Source organism: Coenobita brevimanus, chromosome 18, assembly GCF_032717465.1.
Source record: "Coenobita brevimanus isolate Jiangsu-jjx chromosome 18, ASM3271746v2, whole genome shotgun sequence".
NCBI lineage: Eukaryota > Metazoa > Arthropoda > Malacostraca > Decapoda > Coenobitidae > Coenobita > Coenobita brevimanus.
The window spans coordinates 12,614,541-12,633,982 of NC_136971.1; the positions used below are offsets into that span (position 1 = coordinate 12,614,541).

The following is a 19,442-nucleotide window of genomic DNA, read 5'->3' on the forward strand; positions in this document are numbered from 1 at the left end:
GCTGTTGTAAAGATTGTCACCATTCAGTCGAAGGAAGTGGGATGGATTAAAGGATGGATGGATGGATTTTGATGGGAAGGATTAGATAGTTTTAATGGGATGGATATGAAAATGTTTTTGTGGTGTGGAAGTGTTGGATTTTAGTGGGTTATGTGAAGAACTGTTGTGATGACTAGCCATTCGGATATTAGGGGTGTGTCTTGGTTGTTGGAGAAAGTCGATGGTCAGAGATTGATTGAGGGAAGTAGAATGCGTGGATAGATGAACGGTTGATGAGTGTTTTGTGGAACTGAAACCTTATGATGCTGAAATAGACATGGATTTTACTGGAAAAGATTTAGAAAGGGAGGCTTGTAGGATGGATTTGTTAGGAAAGTGGATTGGAATGATTTTTATTTTTTTTATTTTATGATACTGGTGTGGTTCTGATTTTAGCGGTGTGTCGATGACCAGAGATCGACTGAGCGAAATGGGATGGGTGGATAGAATTTCGCGAGAAGGGAACGGGAAATTATTTCATTGGGAAGGGTGTGGAAGTGTTGGGGGTATGGTGGAGTTTTAAGAACTGTAATGGAAAGGTGTGGAAGGGAGTGGTTTGTAGTACATAATAGTGCAGTTGGTGGGTTGATTGGCGGGGATGGTGGAATGGTTGGTTAGAGTGTGAGAGTGGGATAGGTTTTAATGGGATGGAGGTGTTGGTAGGATATTATTACCTGATTGGCTGTCGAAGTTGAGTGAAATAAATTCAACCACTTCGCTTTAATGACGTATCACAGTTATTCTTGCTACTGCCAGACATATCTCTTCAGCTTTGGAGAGACTTTTCAGACTGAGTTATTTAGATATAGCCTTCATTAGCGCGTTCACAGCTGGAGGTCTTACGTATGCTGCGTAAGATCGTCTACTAGTAACAAGAATAGTGGAAAGTACACACCGGGGGAGTGAATGGGTTAGCGGGAATGCATAATTAATTTTTCCGTGCACATAATTAATTTTTCCGGTGCTGTGAACACAAATTAATAAGTGGAAAAGGAGCTGACGTGTTGAATGGTGTGTTAACCCCTTCCATCCTGATATCTTAAGACGATTTTATTATGCTTCTGGGTGGCTTAATAGACTGGAAGGGTTTGGTATAGTCTTCATTAACCCCTTCACCGGTGGAGGTCCTTCTCAGAGTGAGTAAAATTATATGTAATTAGCAAGAACACTCAGAAATACATCACCGAAACGAAGAAGCTTAGGGGATAGATGGGATAGGGGTGAATGAGGAACTAGATGGGAGTTTAATGGGAGACGTGCTATAGGGGAAGGCTTGTGGGATGATGATGCTGGTGGCGGTGGGGAAATGGAGGGTCGACCAGGTGTGGGATGGTTGTGGGATGATGGTGGTGGGGAGATGGAGGGTCGGCTGAGTGGGATGGTTGTGGGATGATATTTGTGGGGGATGGAGAGTTGACCGAGTGGATTGATTGTGTAATGATGGTGGTGAGTCGACCGAGTGTGATGGTTGTGGTTACTTGTGGGGTGATGGTGGTGGGAAGACGAAGGGTCGAACGGGTGTAGGGATTAGGTGCGATTTAGCCTGTTGAGTACGTGACGTTTTATTTATGTAACCCTACTATGTCCAGCAGTTTTACTTGGCTTAGAAGAAGAGATTTTCTAACTGGGAAGAATAGATTCAGGCTTTATTTGACCCTCCACTGCAAGAGGTCTTCCGTGAGCTGATTAAAACCGTCCAGGGATAGCAAGAAACGAAGCGATAACAAATAATTGTAGTGAAAAGGCTAGGGGTCGATCGGTTCGGGGTGAGTGAGGCACTGAAGATGACTTTAATAGGAAACGTGAGGAAGGGAGAGGTTGGTGGGATGATGGTGGTGGGGTGATGGATGGCAGGTGTGTGTTGGGTGATTAAAAGAGAGTCAGTAAATAAAAAAATAAATGAAATGTTAGAAATGGAGGGCTTTGATGTTGGTACAGAGGTGGTCAGAAGGAATTAAAAAAAAATGGTGTCAAGGTACCGTAAGTAATGAACGCTTTCAGGGCGATGATGATTTTTCTGTTCGTCTTTGTGCTGTCTCTGGATTATTTCACTCAGCATAGGGGACACTTCAGAACCTTGATTATCCTCGTCACGCAAAGTTTTTCCCAAGTTGAATAAAGTCAGTAAATAAAATCAGCTAGCGGTGGATTGCTTACGATGTACAGTATAAGCTGTAATTTTAGTGACCGACCGATAGTACAGGCAAACGAGTAGTAATCATAGTGAGTGCTTAACACCGTCACCACGAGAACGACTTTATCCACTGTAATCGTGGTATAGCCAGACGATCTAAGTCATCTGAGGGAGACCTATAGAAATGGGGCAGTTAGAAATAGCCGTGACTAAACATTTTATTATTAGAGATGCGTCCAGTGGTGAATGAATCTTGTAATGGGAGGCTGATTGAGAAAGACACCCTCAGACTGAAGAGGTGATTGAGACTAATAAGAAAGTGATGTAAATTGATACATACGACTGAGGTTAAATGTGATGGGTTAAAAGTAAAAAATAGTCTTTATTACTTACCCTTTTACCTGCCCGAAGTTTCTCTCACCTGAATTAAATCACCTGCCAACGTGCAAAATAAAATAATGTTGGTTCAGTCCGTGGGATGGTGTTGGTGGAGAAACTGGAAAACAGTGAGATATGATGGTGTGTGGATTCTCTCTCTCTCTCTCTCTCTCTCTCTCTCTCTCTCTCTCTCTCTCTCTCTCCCTCCCAAATTTCCAGTGAATCGGGGCGTAGGGGGGGAGAGAGTTGTGCAAAAAGGACCAATCAAATCTGCTCAAAGCGGCGATTTGCCAGTTGGATTAAAATGCAAACAGAATTGTTGCTGTGTGTGTGTGTGTGTGTGTGTGTGTGTGTGTGTGTGTGTGTGTGTGTGTGTGTGTGTGTGTGTGTGTGTGTGTGTGTGTGTGTGTGTGTGTGTGTGTGTGTGTTTACCAATAATTTCTCATCCATGCTGTGAGCGCCACGCTTGGCGTGTCATCACGTTCCACACACACACACACACACACACACACACACACACACACACACACACACACACACACACACACACACACACACACACACACACACACACACGCATGCATGTGTTCATATTCGTACATATTGTCCATTTATACATACATACTGTGTACGTGCATTCATACACATACATGCATACATATGCAGACGTGCGTGCCAGCATACAAACATATGCATGCATACATGGATAAGCACACACATATGTACATACGTACATTCATTCATATATACAGTACATATACAGCTAACTACATTCGTACTTAAGGACAGACATACAGTTAATATTTTTGTTGTATATATCACAGGACGATGAGAATCATTAGCAGCATATATTGAAATGGATGAAGGTGTTCCAACAGGATGAGGCGTATAAGGATTTACACGCAACGGGTGATTGGGGTTTATTGCTCGCATAATGCTACTCAGAGGAGATTGAGACGGGTCATCTACGCCTCAGATTTCGGGACTTGGCAATTTAGGTTCCGTGCCGATAGGTCCTAATGGGACAAAAAGGAATGGATAATACCTACTGTAGATAGAGATAGTGAACAGTTTGACAGCTACGCAAACACTGACATGATGAACCAGGAATGTACTGATACATTCAGTTTGGAATTCGAATATCGCCGATCCGATTCCCATGCCGGCCAAACTCTTCGAGAAAGTTTGTTTCACGTGTGTGCCTGCTCACCCAGTAGCACAGTTTGCTCCCTCGACTTAAGTCAGGTTGGTACGTATCTTATTCTAGGGAAGGATTGTGACTTGGCAAAATCTGATCGTGTCGCTTAATGATCGTCGTGCAGATGGTAGGCGTTATTGCCGTCTGTTTAGTGGCACAGGAGGCTTCGTAGCACCTCATTCTTAGCGATGTGTTCTGCATGTTATGTCCTTGCATTTCTGTGTTATTCATTTTGTTTTGATATCGACAGACCCTCCAGCAGTAGCATACAAGAGGAAACTGTTGTATACGCAGCAGGATAAATTCAGGAAGAGGTGTTGGGAGCTCTCCTTGGCTACGTAGAACATCATATTTAATCCTATTCCTTCATCTTTACTGACATTCTACTTCTTTCTCACCCCATGCCTCCCCTACCCTCCCTTCTCCAGTGTGTCCCCCACCCTCGCTCTCTCCCATGCCTCACTTACCTTCCCTCCATTGCCTCCCCTTCCCCTCCCATGCCTCCAATATCTCTCTTCCATACCTTCCCTACCGATTCCATACCACCCCTACCCCGTCCCATACCTCCCTTACCCATCCCATTCCTCTCTTACCCATCCCATGCCTACCCTACCCCCTCCCCTATCCCGTCCCCTACCCATCCCATACCTCCCCTACCCATCCCATACTTCCGCTACCTCTCATACCTCCCCCACACCCCCCTGACACCAGTCCACCAGATCAGAATTAGATCCACAAGAGAGTATAATATCGTGCTTAGAGTTCAATGAGGTCTGGGAAGGTAAAAAAAAAAAAAAGTGGTTTATGAGATTTATGACTATTGTGACAACAATTACTATAGGTGTGTGGATGCGTGATAGATGGATGGATGGGGAGGGGAGGGGGAAGTGCTGGGGTTACGGGGAAACTGTGTAGCCGGGTATTTTGCTCGTTCGTGGTGGATAATGTTATGTGGAAATAGGTATGTGATTTGGGTTGGATAAGGTTTCTCTCTCTCTCTCTCTCTCTCTCTCTCTCTCTCTCTCTCTCTCTCTCTCTCTCTCTCTCTCTCTCTCTCACATAATTTTCTGAGTAGGAACCAGTTGCATTTATGGTACAGCTCCCACGTCGATTTTTCACACGTAAGACTACTTTGGTGTCCCTACGCAGCGTCGTCCCCCTCATATTAGAAGCATCCCTTTACTAAAACATTACATTGTATTCTAGTAGGCATAAGGGGCTTCGTATCATCTTTCCCTCGGCGATTTATTTATTTAGTATGCTTCAATATGCTTTTATTATTTTTTTTTTACTTCTGCCCTGTTTGCCGTTGACATTGTGGACATTTAGTATATTAAAAGAGAATCCTAGCGTGCCATGTGAGAAAAAAATAGACTTAGAAGGTACCAGGGAGCCTTCGTGGTCACATAATAATAACCACTGCGATGAACGGAAGTGGAATGGAGTAGGTGTCATTGTTGGCGGCCATTAGCATTTCTCTCCCCGTCGTTGTAATGGAGGAAGTTATTAGCACATCTCTGAACACAGTGGCCACAAGTTCTTCCCTGCTGGGTGTGTAAAACTCTGTGGTAACTGCAAATCTGCTCTGAACTGAAAAATTTAGAGTCTGCAGCGTAAGCAATTCCAGTAACTTGCCCGGAAAATGGAATCGTGTTGATAGAATAAATTAAGAATAAATCATAAGCACAGGTATGAACACTGCGACGGTAAGTTCATCTAAGTTGACTGTTGAAAGCTGCATATGGCAACTCCAAAACTTTGTGTGAATAAAAGAATAAATAGAATATAAAATAAAAATCGGTGGCATCAAGACAATTCCAAAAACAAGCCAGCATGAAAAAAACTTATAAATATTCGATAGCATCCGTGTAATATCAAAACCAATGAAAAAGAGAGCAATAAATAAACCTGACAGTAAAATAATAATCCCAGGTACATGTCTAGGTACAGGTGGTCAGGGAACAGAATCCTTAAAGAAAAAAAAAAAAAGTCAGAAGAAAATATAAATGAATCGGGATTTGCCAGATAAAAAAAAAAAAAATAGGCGGATGGAGAGGTAAGAAAAATTGGTTTCAATAAGATAATTTCAGAAACTAACCTGATTAAGAAATAACAATATATATATATATATATATATATATATATATATATATATAAAAGAATGAGGCATGAAAATGTGAAAAAAACTAATTCCGATTAAAAAAGTAACAATGAAAAATGTAATCTGTATCCTGTCAGCCAATCTTTGAGCGGCCTCATCTCTTGTCATGTTAAATTCTCTTTGTGCCTCCACCCTGCCTGATTAAGCTGCACCACCGTCATGTTTCACTAATTTGAGAGAGAGAGACAGAGAGAGAGAGAAGAGAGAGGGAGAGAGAGATTATCAGTAGTAACCCTATCAATACATTGACGTCTCTCATACCATATTCTTACATCACCAGGCGGTTTAACTAACTTTAAGGGAAGAATTTCGAGCTAGACAGGTGTGACGTAGTCCTTGAATCGCTCCACGAAAAGAGACTTCCTGCAGAATGACTATAATTATTTAGAAGTAGGCAGGAAGAATAGCAAAGAAGAATTAAAAAGAAGAAGAAAAGTAGAAGAAGCAGAAGAAGTGTCATTGTACTGAAGGAGTTTTTAAAATGCTGAATGAGGGGAAACATGCGTAAAAATAAGTGTCAACACAAATCCGGGTGTTAATGATGATGGTGGATTAGTTGAGCTGCGAGGAATAATATTATCATTGAAGGGTAATTCATTGTAATTAATGTAATGGTGTTTTTTTTCCATAATGTTCTTCTGTTGTTGCCTTTGTCCCCGATGACCTTATTATAAACCACGCGTTTTAATGCTAAGGGATATTGTCTTTCTTACCGTGTTTGTCTGATACGTGACTTGTTTGAGATAATGGTGGCGGTGGTGATTTGTTGCCAGGAATGTTGCTTGTTGAGTTGATGATGATGTTTAGGAGAGAGGAGGAATAATTTAGTGTTACTATTGTTATTGTTATCGAAATTTATTATTATTATATACTGTAGTGATGACGATGATTTATAAGGAGGAGGAGTAGGAGGATTGATTTATTGTTATTGTTTTGCTGTTTTTGATATTTATTATTATTATAAAATAATGGACACGAATAGTACAGGGTTATGTTTGAGTTATTTATCTGCTTAATAAAATCGTCACGAAATAGTTTATAATGAAGGACCAAACTTTATCGCCGCAGAGGGTTGGAGAGACGGTTTTTAGCATCTTCTGAGTGTAATCTAAGGTGAATGAAATCGTCTGAAGATAGCAAGAATAAACTAAAAATGACGGAGTTAATCTTTTGCCATCGGTAATGAAATATCCAAGTTCGAACATTATACTGAAAAAATGAAAGCAAGGAAAACGTTGATTAAAAGTAGGAAGCGTATTGATAACGAAAGAAATGGGGGAGAAGAGCATGCAAAAATGAAAGGAGAAAAGCTGAAGGAATAAACACGAATATGAAACAAGAACTGAAAAGAAGAGGATATGCCAAACAGCGTAAAAGGACACACACACACACACACACACACACACACACACACACACACACACACACACACACACACACACACACACACACACACACACACACACACACACACACACACACACACACACAGAAAATCCGAGCACAGGTATTGAGAGGACAGCTAACAACCCGCCTACTCGCCTTCAAAAATCGCCTTTTATGCCGGTTGTGACGAACATTGCCGGCTTTGACCGTCCGCACGCCCAAAATAGCCAAAGGATCCTCTCTCTCTCTCTCTCTCTCTCTCTCTCTCTCTCTCTCTCTCACACACACACACACACACACACACACACACACACACACACACACACACACACACACACACACACACACACACACACACACACACACACACACACACACACACACACACACACCATTACGTAACTTACTCTCCATCACCCCTCACGCATTCAGGCCCTGACACTACTCCCTCCTTTTTTTTCTTCTTTCCTGGATATTTCTCCACCTCCTTCCTCACTCGTTATCACCTTCCATTTTTACGCCAACTTTCTCTCACTTCCATCTCTCACTCACTTGCCATATTACCTCAACTAACTTTAATGTTTTGTGTTGCAGCATTCACTCTCCTCACTTTAACTTCCTTACGGTCGTCATTCTCTCAATCCCTTCACTCTGTTACTTCATTTTCATTTCTTTTCCTGCCACTCGCTCACTCTCCTCACTTCCTCATCTCTTGTAATCTCTCTTACTGCTACCACTCACCCACCCTTCTCACCCCAGTACCTCACCTTACCCTTTATTCCTCTCCTCACCCAACCTCACTCTCACCCCACACCCCATAATAATTTCCTCTTTAATTCATTAACCTTTCTCACTCATTTCCCGCACGTCAAGTTTCTCATATCTCTCTCTTACTCACCCAGCCTCCTTACTTAACTTCATAATTTCCACCATTCTTATAGTCACCTCGTCCCGTATCCCTCATCTCAGCTTCTCTTTCACCTTATATTCACCTTTCTCACTTCATCCCTTCCTACTTCCCAGTTTTTATCATTACGATACTTATAACCTACCCAGCAGCAAACAGCCATGGTAGGACCAATACGTTTATTACTGCTTGCCATCCTTTCGACTTCTTGGTACTCTCGTTTCCAAGATCCACTCATCCTGCTCACGTCACTGTATTCTCCACCTCATCTGTTTTATGACCCGCTCCCCATCTTTTATCAGTCTTCCCGCTTCCATCCCTTATCTGTCTTACTCACCTACCCCCTTCTTCGACCCCATTTCTTTCACCTATCACCCAGTCTTCTCGACACCATCAACTTATACTTCTTCACTCACACCTCTACACCTTACTTCCCTGTTTTCACCCCCTCCCCTCATTCAGCCTCCTTCGGACGTGGGATACCTGACTGATGAAAACGCCATTCCGTATTTTAATATTTTGAACATCGTATCGCATCTACATAGTTAGGTTTTTCCTGAGGACTTCTCTTATTCGACCGTCTCAGGGTCATACTAACTCTGATGTTCTACATGAGCATGACGTCCGACTAAAATCGCGCTGTGTAGTTCAGCGTAGAGTGATTATGTGAGTGTCCACAGACATATCATTAGTTACCGTGGAGGTGTTTGACATAACTGCTATGTAAACCCCGTATTTGTACAAAAACCATACTCACCCTACAGTACTGTACTGTCCTAAGCGAAAGAGAACGTACAGAATAGATAAACCACACACACACACACACACACACACACACACACACACACACACACACACACACACACACACACACACACACACACACACACACACACACACACACACACACACACACACACACACACACACACACACACACACACACACACACACACACACACACACACACACACACACACTACTCTACATGCTGAACACCACACTACACTACAGTACATCGCAAAACAAACTCTGCTCACGGCACGTGCACTAAACAACTGCACACTGACATTTCATTCAGCCAGGCTGGAGTTTTTGGTGGAAGTAGTAACTCAGATTTGGAACCTGGCTTGAAACGACGTTTTAAAGACTGCAGGTTAATTACAGTAATTACAGAATATATTGTATATTATGGATATCACCCTCAAGGCGTATATACAGGTAATTGGCTGGGTGGCCATTTTTTTTTTTTTGTTATATACGAAAGGAAGAAGGAACCAGATAGCTGGAAACCCGCAAATTGTACAAGGAAAAAGTATAAACTAGATAATAGAGAATCAGATTCAAGATCCGTTCTAAATGCCTAAACACACTGCGTGTACAAACTGGAGGTCGTAGGCAGTAGGTAATACAGACGGAGGAAGACAGTTTCAGAGTTGACCTGTTGCATGCATGAAGGACTTGGAGTAACAGTTAATTGTTGCATTAGAGAGCTGGACAGAAAAGGGATGAGAATACAGGTAGACGGGTGCTACGCGCCCCCCTAAATTGTGGAGGGATGCAAGCAGACAGTTCAGAGGAGTACTGTAGTGACCGTTAAGTAGCTGGGTTTGATTTACTTCCTATTCCTTCTTCTTTCCTCTCTCCTTTCTTCATCCTCCAGATCTCTTCTCCTCACTATCCTACTATATCACATATTAGGGGTTTCTGTCTTTCCTATCCCATACTACCCTCTCCCTCCAGCCACCCCCCGCCCCCCGCCGCCATTCAAACAATAGGGCGTGGATAACAATAGAGGTCAATTAATATTCTTTTATCTACAAATATCTGAGTAACAGTTAATTAGGGCTTCGTCCCCCTCCCCTCCCATCAACTTGTTCACCACCCCTCCCACCAATTTAATCTTTTACAGCTTTCAAAATTCCACTATTTCTCTCTCTCTCTCTCTCTCTCTCTCTCTCTCTCTCTCTCTCTCTCTCTCAGCTATTTATATTTTTCCCACTTGCTGTCTTTCATGCTCTCTTCCTTCTTCTCCTTATCATCATCATAACCTGTCCTCCATCTCTTCCTCCTCATATTGCAATTGTTTCTCCTGCCATCAGTTTCCTTGCTCCTCCTTTTTACATAATCCTTTTCTTCTTAGTATTATCAACCATGCTCCATTCTTAACATCCCTCTTCTTTTACATACCTACTTCGATTATCCTTCGTCCTCTTACGTATTCATTTCCAAGTCCTGCTCCTCTTCCTCCTCTTCCTCCTCCTCCTCCTCACACAATCCCCAATCAGAGAGGCCTAGCAGAGCCCCCCCACAATCATAAGGAGATTAGACCTGCCCTCATCCCCTCTGTTCGGGACCACGACAGAGGTAGTGATTAGGAGAGAGAGAGAGAGAGAGAGAGAGAGAGAGACAGACAGACAGACAGACAGACAGACAGACAGACACACTTTCTTCGAGATAATGAGCAAATTAATGAAATCAAAGACTATTATAATGATGGCAACAACGAACGAAGTATAAATGGAGAGAAAAGAGAAATGAAGAAAGGTGAGGGGAGGAGGAGAGAGGGACAGAGGAAAAGGGAGGGGAGGTCAAGCTGCGATGAAAATAGGGAAGAAGAGAGGCTATTTAGGGATAACAGGGGGTGAGGGGAGGTTACTGAGAGAGAGAGAGAGAGAGAGAGAGAGAGAGAGAACCTGCAGGGAAGAGAAACGAAGAGGTGAATAGATAAATCAAAAGATGAGATTGTATGAAAAGAGAAAAGGTCAAAATCATTATCTCCACCACTCCCACCGCCACCTCCCTCGCCACCGCCGCCACACAGTGATCATGCAGTAAAGAAGAGAGGAATGAAATCAAAGGAAAAGTGGAAAGGAAGGTTATCGAACAATCCACACCATCCTCAAGTTCGTGACACCTGAACTGAAAGGTGTGCCAAGCCAAGGTTCTTAATTAATTCCTAGGAGAGGGACACTATCTCCAAACACTTCTTTCAGTACAGGTAAGTCCAGGGTAATCAGCTTAGGGTAAAAGAGGAGGAAGGAGAGAGAGGAGAAAAGAAGCAGAAGGAGGGAGAGAGAGAGGAGGAAGAATTTGTAAGGAGGGAGAGAGAGGAGGAAGGAAGTAGGAGGGAGTGAGAGGAGGAAGGAAGTAGAAGGAAGGAGAGAGAGGAGGAAGGAAGTAGGAGGGAGAGAGAGGAGGAAGGAAGTAGGACGACGGAGAGAGAGGAGGAAGAAAATAGAAGGAGGGAGAGAGAGGAGGAAAGAACTAGGAGGGGGAGAGGGGTTGGAAAAGAAAAAAAGAGTGCGAGGAAGTGACGAAGGAAGAGTGCTGGGAAAAGGATTGATAGGGATGATGGAAGAACAAGATGGATGGGAAGAAGAACAGAGTTGGAAGGATGGTGGAGAGCAAGAGGAAAGGGTAGTGAGAGAAGGAAATGGGAGAATGAGCAAGGAGGAGGATTGGGAGAAAGATGGGAGGAGAGAAAGGGTTAGATCAAGTTAGAGCAAATGAGAAAGGAAAAGAGACTTGGGAGAATGTGAAAGGAGAAAGAGGAAGAGGGACCGAAAGCATAAGACAAAGGAGAAAAAGAAGGTTTGTTGGGTTAGGAGAGCAGTACGATAACGGGAAGAGAGAATAAAGAACACAGTAAGTGAGGAAGATGGAGAGATGTTGGAAATAAGAGGAGAGGAAAAGAATTTGAGATAATAGGAGGAGATGAAAAAGAAAGATTTGAGAGAGGGGGGGGGGGTGGAGGCAGTAAGGTGGAAAAGAAATATATGGAGTGAGGAGAAATAAAAGTGGAACTGGTAGGAAGAAAAAAGATGTGGCAAACAGTAGAGGGTTATACAGAATAATAATAACTAAGAATATGTAAATAGACAGTAGGAAAGAACAAGAAAAAGGTTGGAAAAAGGAGAGTTGAAAAAGGAAGAATGATAACGAGCAAATAAACAGGAAAAGAAAAAAGTGGAAGTATGATTATAATGAGTCTAACGATGATGAAAAGTAAGGGGAAAGTGAGAGGAGCAGTCGTTTTGGACCGTAATCAGCCAATGGAAGAAGATGGAAGAGGAAGAGGAGAAGGAGGAGGCAGAGATGGAGGAGGAGGGAAGCTATCTACTAATTGCTGGAGGAGGGGGAGAGGGAAGGATAGAAAAAATGTCAGAAAGAACTGGAGTAATCAGAGGAAGAGGCAGGGAAAGGTGAAGGCAGGAGGAAGAGGAGGACAAGAAAGAGGAAGAGAAGAGAAAGGAGGAGCAATAGGAAAAAGAAGGAGAGGAAAAAAGAAGAGGAGGAGGAGGAAAAGGAAGAGGAGGGGGAATATTAGGGAAAAGAAGTAAGAGAAGGTGGAGGAGGAGGCAGGTAAAATAGATAGAGGAGAATAAAGGACGAAAAAAAAAGGGCAGATATAAATTGTGTAAATAAAGGATAACGAAAGGGGAAGATGTGGGAAGTGAGGACTATGGCTATAATGAGAAAGAGTGGAGAAAGAGACAGAAATTATCTGAAATATGTGGAATAGGTACATGTGAAGAGAAGGGTTGTCTCTAAAATTAAAATAGACTATATATGTATATATTACACATTGATTATTTCTCCTCTGTGATCATACTTGTGTTTCTTTATGGCAAGTATTTCTTTCCCCAGATGTGTTTCTGTTTTTTCATACCCATTTTCTCATCTCGTTTTATGTTTCCTTCCTGACCTTGGCCCACTCGTTCTTCCTCTGTGACCTGCCGACATCTCTTGCTACTTCCTCCTTGTCACATCCATCTCACCAACTCTTCTTCCCTCTATTGTTTACTCAGATAATAGTACCACTAATTTTCATATTTTCTCCCTTATTGTGCAGTCCTTCCTTGTTTATTTTTTACCTTGTTTCCCTTCTTTCTCCTGCCTCTTCCCTTGTTCTTCTTACGTTCTAGCCTTCCTTCCTTCCGCAGTCGTTCTTCTCTTTCATCTCAATCTCAGATTCTTATCGCCTCTTTCTGCCTGCTTCCCCGTTCATCTCACGTTCATGTCTTTCCCATCCTTCTCTCTCCACCTCATCTTCTCTTCCCTTCCTTCCTGTTGACTGTCTTTTTCTCTTATCTCTATCCTTCCCATCTCTCTCTTCTCAGCCTTTCCTACCTGTCATTATTCACGCTTTCTTTCTCCCTCACTCTCTTCATTCTGTTTCCCCCTCTATTTCCCCTCTTATTCCCTTCATCTCTTCATTCTTCCCATCACATCTTCATTCTTACTTCCTGTTGCCTATCTCCTTTCTTTTCATTTCACCTCTCCCCCTCTCCCAGTCTCAATCTTCTTGCATCTCTATCCTCTCTGCTTTTTTTGATTTTCTTTCATCTCTCCTTTCTGTCTCTCCATTCTGGTTTCCCTTTACATCACTCCATTCTCCCACTCACCTTCTTCCCACCTCTGCCCTTTAACTCCCCCCCCCTCTCTCTCTCTCTCTCTCTCTCTCTCTCTCTCTCTCTCTCAATAACTCCTCTCCATCCGCTTCAAGCACACGACCCTCACAAAAGCACAACTATCACAGTCCACCCTTTTATAATCAGAGTCGTAAGTCCCTCTCAGAGTTTTTTATTTTTTATTTTTTTTTATTCCCCCTCCCCTTTCCTACCCCTCCCCCACAACCTCTCTCTAACTAAGTCCACGTTATGTACCCTGTTGTATGTGTCCAGCCGCTTTTTCTCTACCATTACAGGGCTCCAGAAAAGATGCATAAAAGGGCAGACTCCATGGCAAAGAGGCTTACTGTTGGCCCTTGGAATTTTTGATAGTGTTTGGAAGGGGGGGTCCTGTACTTGTTACCGCGGGATTGCGAAGAGGCGGTCAGGGCAGTGTTTGGGAAAGGTTACAAGGTGACTGCTGTGTGTGTGTGTGTGTGTGTGTGTGTGTGTGTGTGTGTGTGTGTGTGTGTGTGTCGGGGAGGGGGGGCTGTAGAAGTCTGGTTTGTGTGTGGTTTAGGTTTTGTGTGTGTGTGGCTTGGGGCGCTTGTGTGGGTTTTGGTTTGTTGTTGCCGTGTGTGTGCGTAAGTGTCTCTCTCTCTCTCTCTCTCTCTCTCTCTCTCTCTCGTTAAGTAAGTCAGTGCCCTCGTATTCCCTTCCTCTCTTTCTGCATTTTATTCCTTTCATTTTTACTTGTTGTTTACAGCTGTTGTTTCTTCTACTACACTTTACCACCACTTTTCCTTTACTTCTTTTCCATTTCCTTTCCCCTCACTGCCCCTCCCCGTTTTCATCGTCCAGACCTTCATCTCTTTACCACTAATCACCACTAGTGCTTTTCCATATCGTATTGGTTTGCATACTAAAATAGGTTCTACCATGTTGTTGTTGGGACCCAGCCTCATTTGAACGTGAACCCGGTGGACTGCAGGCTGAAGTTGCCCTTACGCAGTTACCCATCCCCCTTTAGGGGATCATAGAGTGAGCTGAAGGACGTTTGTATAACCAGGCATCTCCACTGCCTGTTTACATCTGGGCCACCACGTGAAGGAATCTCCCTTAGTAGTAGTTCCGACTTTTGAATTTCTTTACCATCACACTAGGACGGTATCAAACTCGCCTCATTGGTTTCTGTATTAGCTGATATTACTTCTACCCCCAGATAAATTGCAATGATACCTCTCTACTGGGTGAGTTGAGTAAGTAACCAACTACTATATCGTATGATTGTGTGTGAGTGTCTGGTTTAAGTGTGTGTTCAGGACGGTATGGGCTCTACAAGATCAGATGTAAGGGCTAGTCGCAGCTCCTGTGGGTTGGTTCGGTATGCGTGGTGAATGAAGTAGGCTATATGTAGCGAATGTATAGTGAATGAAAAGAGGCCTGTGGGGTGATTCGATATGTATGTATGAATGAAGGGTATAGTTAATGCACAGTAAATGGAAAGAGTGATTGTGACATGGTCAAACGTGTCCCTTTTGAGCCCCATCTCCCCACACCAGACACAACACCGCCCCAGGACACACCACGCCGTACCTGCTGCTGACAACTCACTCACTCCGCAACTCGAGGCACTGGTCACTTCAGGCACCCTTTGCCTTTTAAATCAAGTGACGTCTGTTTGAGCTTTTTCTTGCTAGCTAGCCAGTCTTATTTAACTTAGACTTCAGGCGGGAGGGGCTAGATACAGCATTCGTGAACCCCACCACTTCAAGCAGTTTCTCATATACAGCAAAAAATCGTCTGGAAATAGGGGAAAAAAAAAAAAATAATAAGTAGTGCAGGGCACAACCAATCTCGCCCGACAGAAGTTAATTTTGTGCTGGTAAATACTGATTCGGGACTGCCATTTAGTGTCAGTAAACAATTAAAGTCGCAACTAACTTCACATGCAAGAACTCGCTTAGTGAAACTCCTTGACCTGGCATTTCACCATTCAAACTTGAAGACACTACCTCCACAATTAATTCAGTTCCTTTTGGGACCAATGCCCACATACCCTGAAGGTTCCACGTAATTTCATTCAGCCGTTTTTCCATAATGTGGGTAACAAACATGCAAACAAACAAACGACCAAAAACAATACCTCGCAAGACTTCGTCTCGGGCGAAGTAATAATAATGAAATAAACAAAATATCACCTATTAAATCCTCATCATCATCATCCAGGCAGTTTTTCTCGGCACATAAGGATGAAGTAAGTGATGCAGAAAATTAAAATGAATCATTGTGTCAAAAAATCTCATTCACTCCGAAAATCCTGAAGCAGAAGAAAAATGTGTGACTGTTTTGCCTCCCCTCTCCCACGGTAGGAGGTAATGTGAGAGGAGAGACACAGATTTGGACCCTGAGGGAAAACTGTGTGTGTGTGTGTGTGTGTGTGTGTGTGTGTGTGTGTGTGTGTGTGAGAGAGAGAGAGAGAGAGAGAGAGAGAGAGAGAGAGAGAGAGCTGGGGTAGAGGAAGTAGCTAGAGGGGAGGCTTAGGTGGAGGGAAAGTCCATGGAAGCTGGAAGGAATGGGGGGAAGGGGGGAAGGAAGGAGTCTATGGGGTTGGGGAGCTGGGGGTGAGATGGGTGGTCAGTGTGTTTTAACTCTCCTACCTGAACTCCTTTTCCCTGATACACACACACACACACACACACACACACACACACACACACACACACACACACACACACACACACACACACACACACACACACACACACACACACCAGTATCCCAGCAAACTGTTTCCTACGCTGGGTGGTGACCATATAACCAAATGACGCCTGGTGGTTTAGTGGGTTGAGGCGCTTCAGTCGGATGTTGCCTGTATTGTTTCATCTGACGGGCGGATTTAGGTTTCTTGCTTGTGTAATGCCACCCAGGGGTAAGTGCGACAGTTAACATTTACCTTAATTGTCGAGATTGAGTAGCCCAGCCCCGGGTCTCCACGCTTATGTTTCTGTGGTTCAATATGGATGTATCATTATTATTATTATTATTATTATTATTATTATTATTATTACTATTATTATTATTACTATTATTTTTACTACTACTACTACTAATGTTGTATGCCATTTATTTCTATTATTGCTACTGTTGTTATTGTTGCCGGTACTAGTATTAATGGTCTTATTATTCATTGTCCAGTTTTGCTAATGTAGAAACTAATTCTTACCTTCTTTCTCTTGCAGGTAAGTGAGACAGAAGGAGAGGGAGGAACAAATCGTAAGTACAAAGTGTCCATCCCTTCACAACTTCGATGACCCATTTTGTGACCTGGAGGAGAAATGTCGAACTGGAAGTGATTGGATTAGGCTAGATTAGATTAGATTTAGCCTCCGATGGCCTTTTTTTTTTTTCTCACCACGGTAGGTCAGTTCTAAGTTTAATGATAAGAGTTCTGGTAATAGTGGGAACGAAATCTTATAGACGTCCTCGGTCATAGGAGGTACTGATTCTTGTTCGTAGAGCTGAGTGTGTGTGTGTGTGTGTGTGTGTGTGTGTGTGTAGAAGAGAGACTACACGACTGTTGTTTGTTTCTTGTGCTGAGAGAGAACAAGGAACATAAATTTTCAGACTGGAATTCAGCCTTGCATGATAGGATATAAGGCTGTCATTCTGTTGTTTTTGTTTATGCCATTTTTCTGTTGATTTTGTTTATGCACTTTTGTGTTTTTTTGTTTGACTTTGTGTTGTTCTTCTGTTTTTGTTTACACTTTTTTTGTTTTGTGCGTTTTTCCTGTTTTCTGTTTTGTTTATGCATTTGTTTTTCTGTTTATGCTTTTTTCTGTTGTTTATGTTATTTTCTGTTGTTTATGCTATTTTCTGTTTGTGTTTACGCGCTTCTGTATTTGTTTATGCATTTCTCTTGTTTTTGTTTATTTTTGTTTTTGTTTATGCTCTTCTGTTGTTTTTGTAAATGCTTTTTTCCTTTTGTTGATACTTTTTTTTGCTTTTGTTTTTGTTTATACCTTTTCTTTTGTTTTTGTTTATGCTTTTCTGGTGTTTTTATGCTTTTCTGGTGTTTTTGTTAACCCTTTTCCTGTTTTTTTTAATGTTTTTTATTGTTTTTCCTGATGCTTTCCAGGACAAACAGCAAATAACTAATAGTAACCTTCACGTATGGGCAATTTAGTCATGCGTGAGGGCTGATCTTTGGATTGTTTGTTTGTTGCCAGGTGTAGCGATGCAAACAAGTAACTGGCAGGCTCTCAGACCTTTGTAGAGATCAGCCTTGTGCAATGGGCTTTACGAGTGTTTGTTTATTTAGTGTTACGTGTAGCGATGGTTTAGACAAAGCCAACGGCCATACCACGTTGAGTACACCGCTTCCCGTCCGATCAGCGAAGTTAAGCAACGTTGGGTCTCGTTAGTACTTGGATGGGGGACCGCCTGGGAACACCAGATGCTGTTGGCATCCCTACGTGTCAAGTGGGGTTGGTGGAGGATTAATGCCCCTCCCTGTAAAACAATTAACTCTAAGCCCTTGGCCACCCCGTTTGGGATACATGGCGTCTGGCAATGAATGAATGAATGAAAGTTAACATTGAGCAAGAGAGGCAGGTCGGTTATTTGTAAAGCTCAGCGTGGAGTGCTTGTATATGGAGCTGAACGTAGAGCAGTTGTTTGTGGAGCTGAGAGTTGAGTGGTTTTTTGTAGAGCTGAACATGGAACTATTGTTTGTAGAGCTGAAGGTGGAGTGGTCCTTTATTGAGCTGAACGTGGAGTAGTTGTAGAGCTGAACTAGTGAGAGAGGAAGCTTAGTTGTTGGTAGAGCTGAACGTGCAGCAAGAGGGACAGTTCACTTGTTTGCAGAGCAGAACGTGGGGAGGCAAATCCAGTTCTTTTGCTTATAGAGCTAAGCAGTTAACTTGCTTGTAGAGGTTAGCTTAACATGGAGTGGGAGCCAGTAGGGAGGGGAAGGGAGGGGCGATTGCTTAGCTTGGAGTGGGAGCCAGTAGGAAGTAAAGGGGAGGGGCGATTGGTTAGCTTAACGTGGAGTGGGAGCCGGTAGGGAGGAGAGGGGAGGGGCAAGTGGGTTGTTTGTTGTTTATGCAGGTCGGTCCAGGCAAAGAGAGAGAGCCTGAGTACCCATGAAAAGAAGGAACTGCAGCTTTTCCCGATAGCGGCTCCCCTCGCCCCCTCCCACATACACATATACATTATACGTTCACTGTATTTACCCACACCGACGCTGATGTGGATAAATAAAATAGGCCAACGTTCAGCCGGATCTGAAAGGAGCCTTGTTTATCGCGTCCTGCATGTGGGTACGTTGGGGGAAATTCGCTACGTAGAGTTTGGCTGATACGAAGGGTGATATGTTTACCTGTGACCTTATATGCGCGTGTGTGGAGGGGACGCAGATCGACATTGAAAAGATTTGTGATCTTTATGCCGTGTGTGTGTGTGTGTGTGTGTGTGTGTGTGTGTGTGTGTGTGTGTGTGTGTGTGTGTGTGTGTGTGTGTGTGTGTGTACAAAGGTCGTCAGCAACTTTGAGAGGGTTTGTGTGTATCGCATCCTCCATTTGAGTGTATGTTAAATTCATGTGCAGTTGGTTGGGCATGAAAAGATAGCTTTGTGTGTGTGTGTGTGTGTGTGTGTGTGTGTGTGTGTGTGTGTGTGTGTGTGTGTGTGTGTGTGTGGTCTTCCAGAGGGAAAAGGTCCGCGTATCGCGTCCTATATTTAAGTTTATACAAGAATCAGGTGCAGTCGGCTGGGCATAAAGGCGAGTGTGTTCAGCGTGGGGCGGCCTAGATGCGTGTACGTATAAAACCCTGGGTTTCTCTTGCGT

General features: G+C 43.1%; 1 non-coding gene across 1 annotated transcript; it reads left to right on the plus strand.

The window, feature by feature from the left end:
* The first annotated feature begins 17,945 nt into the window (after positions 1-17,945).
* Positions 17,946-18,064, plus strand: LOC145391542 (5S ribosomal RNA). The gene has a single exon (XR_013895861.1). It is a non-coding gene; the product is annotated as a 5S ribosomal RNA (ribosomal RNA).
* Positions 18,065-19,442: the final 1,378 nt, after the last annotated feature.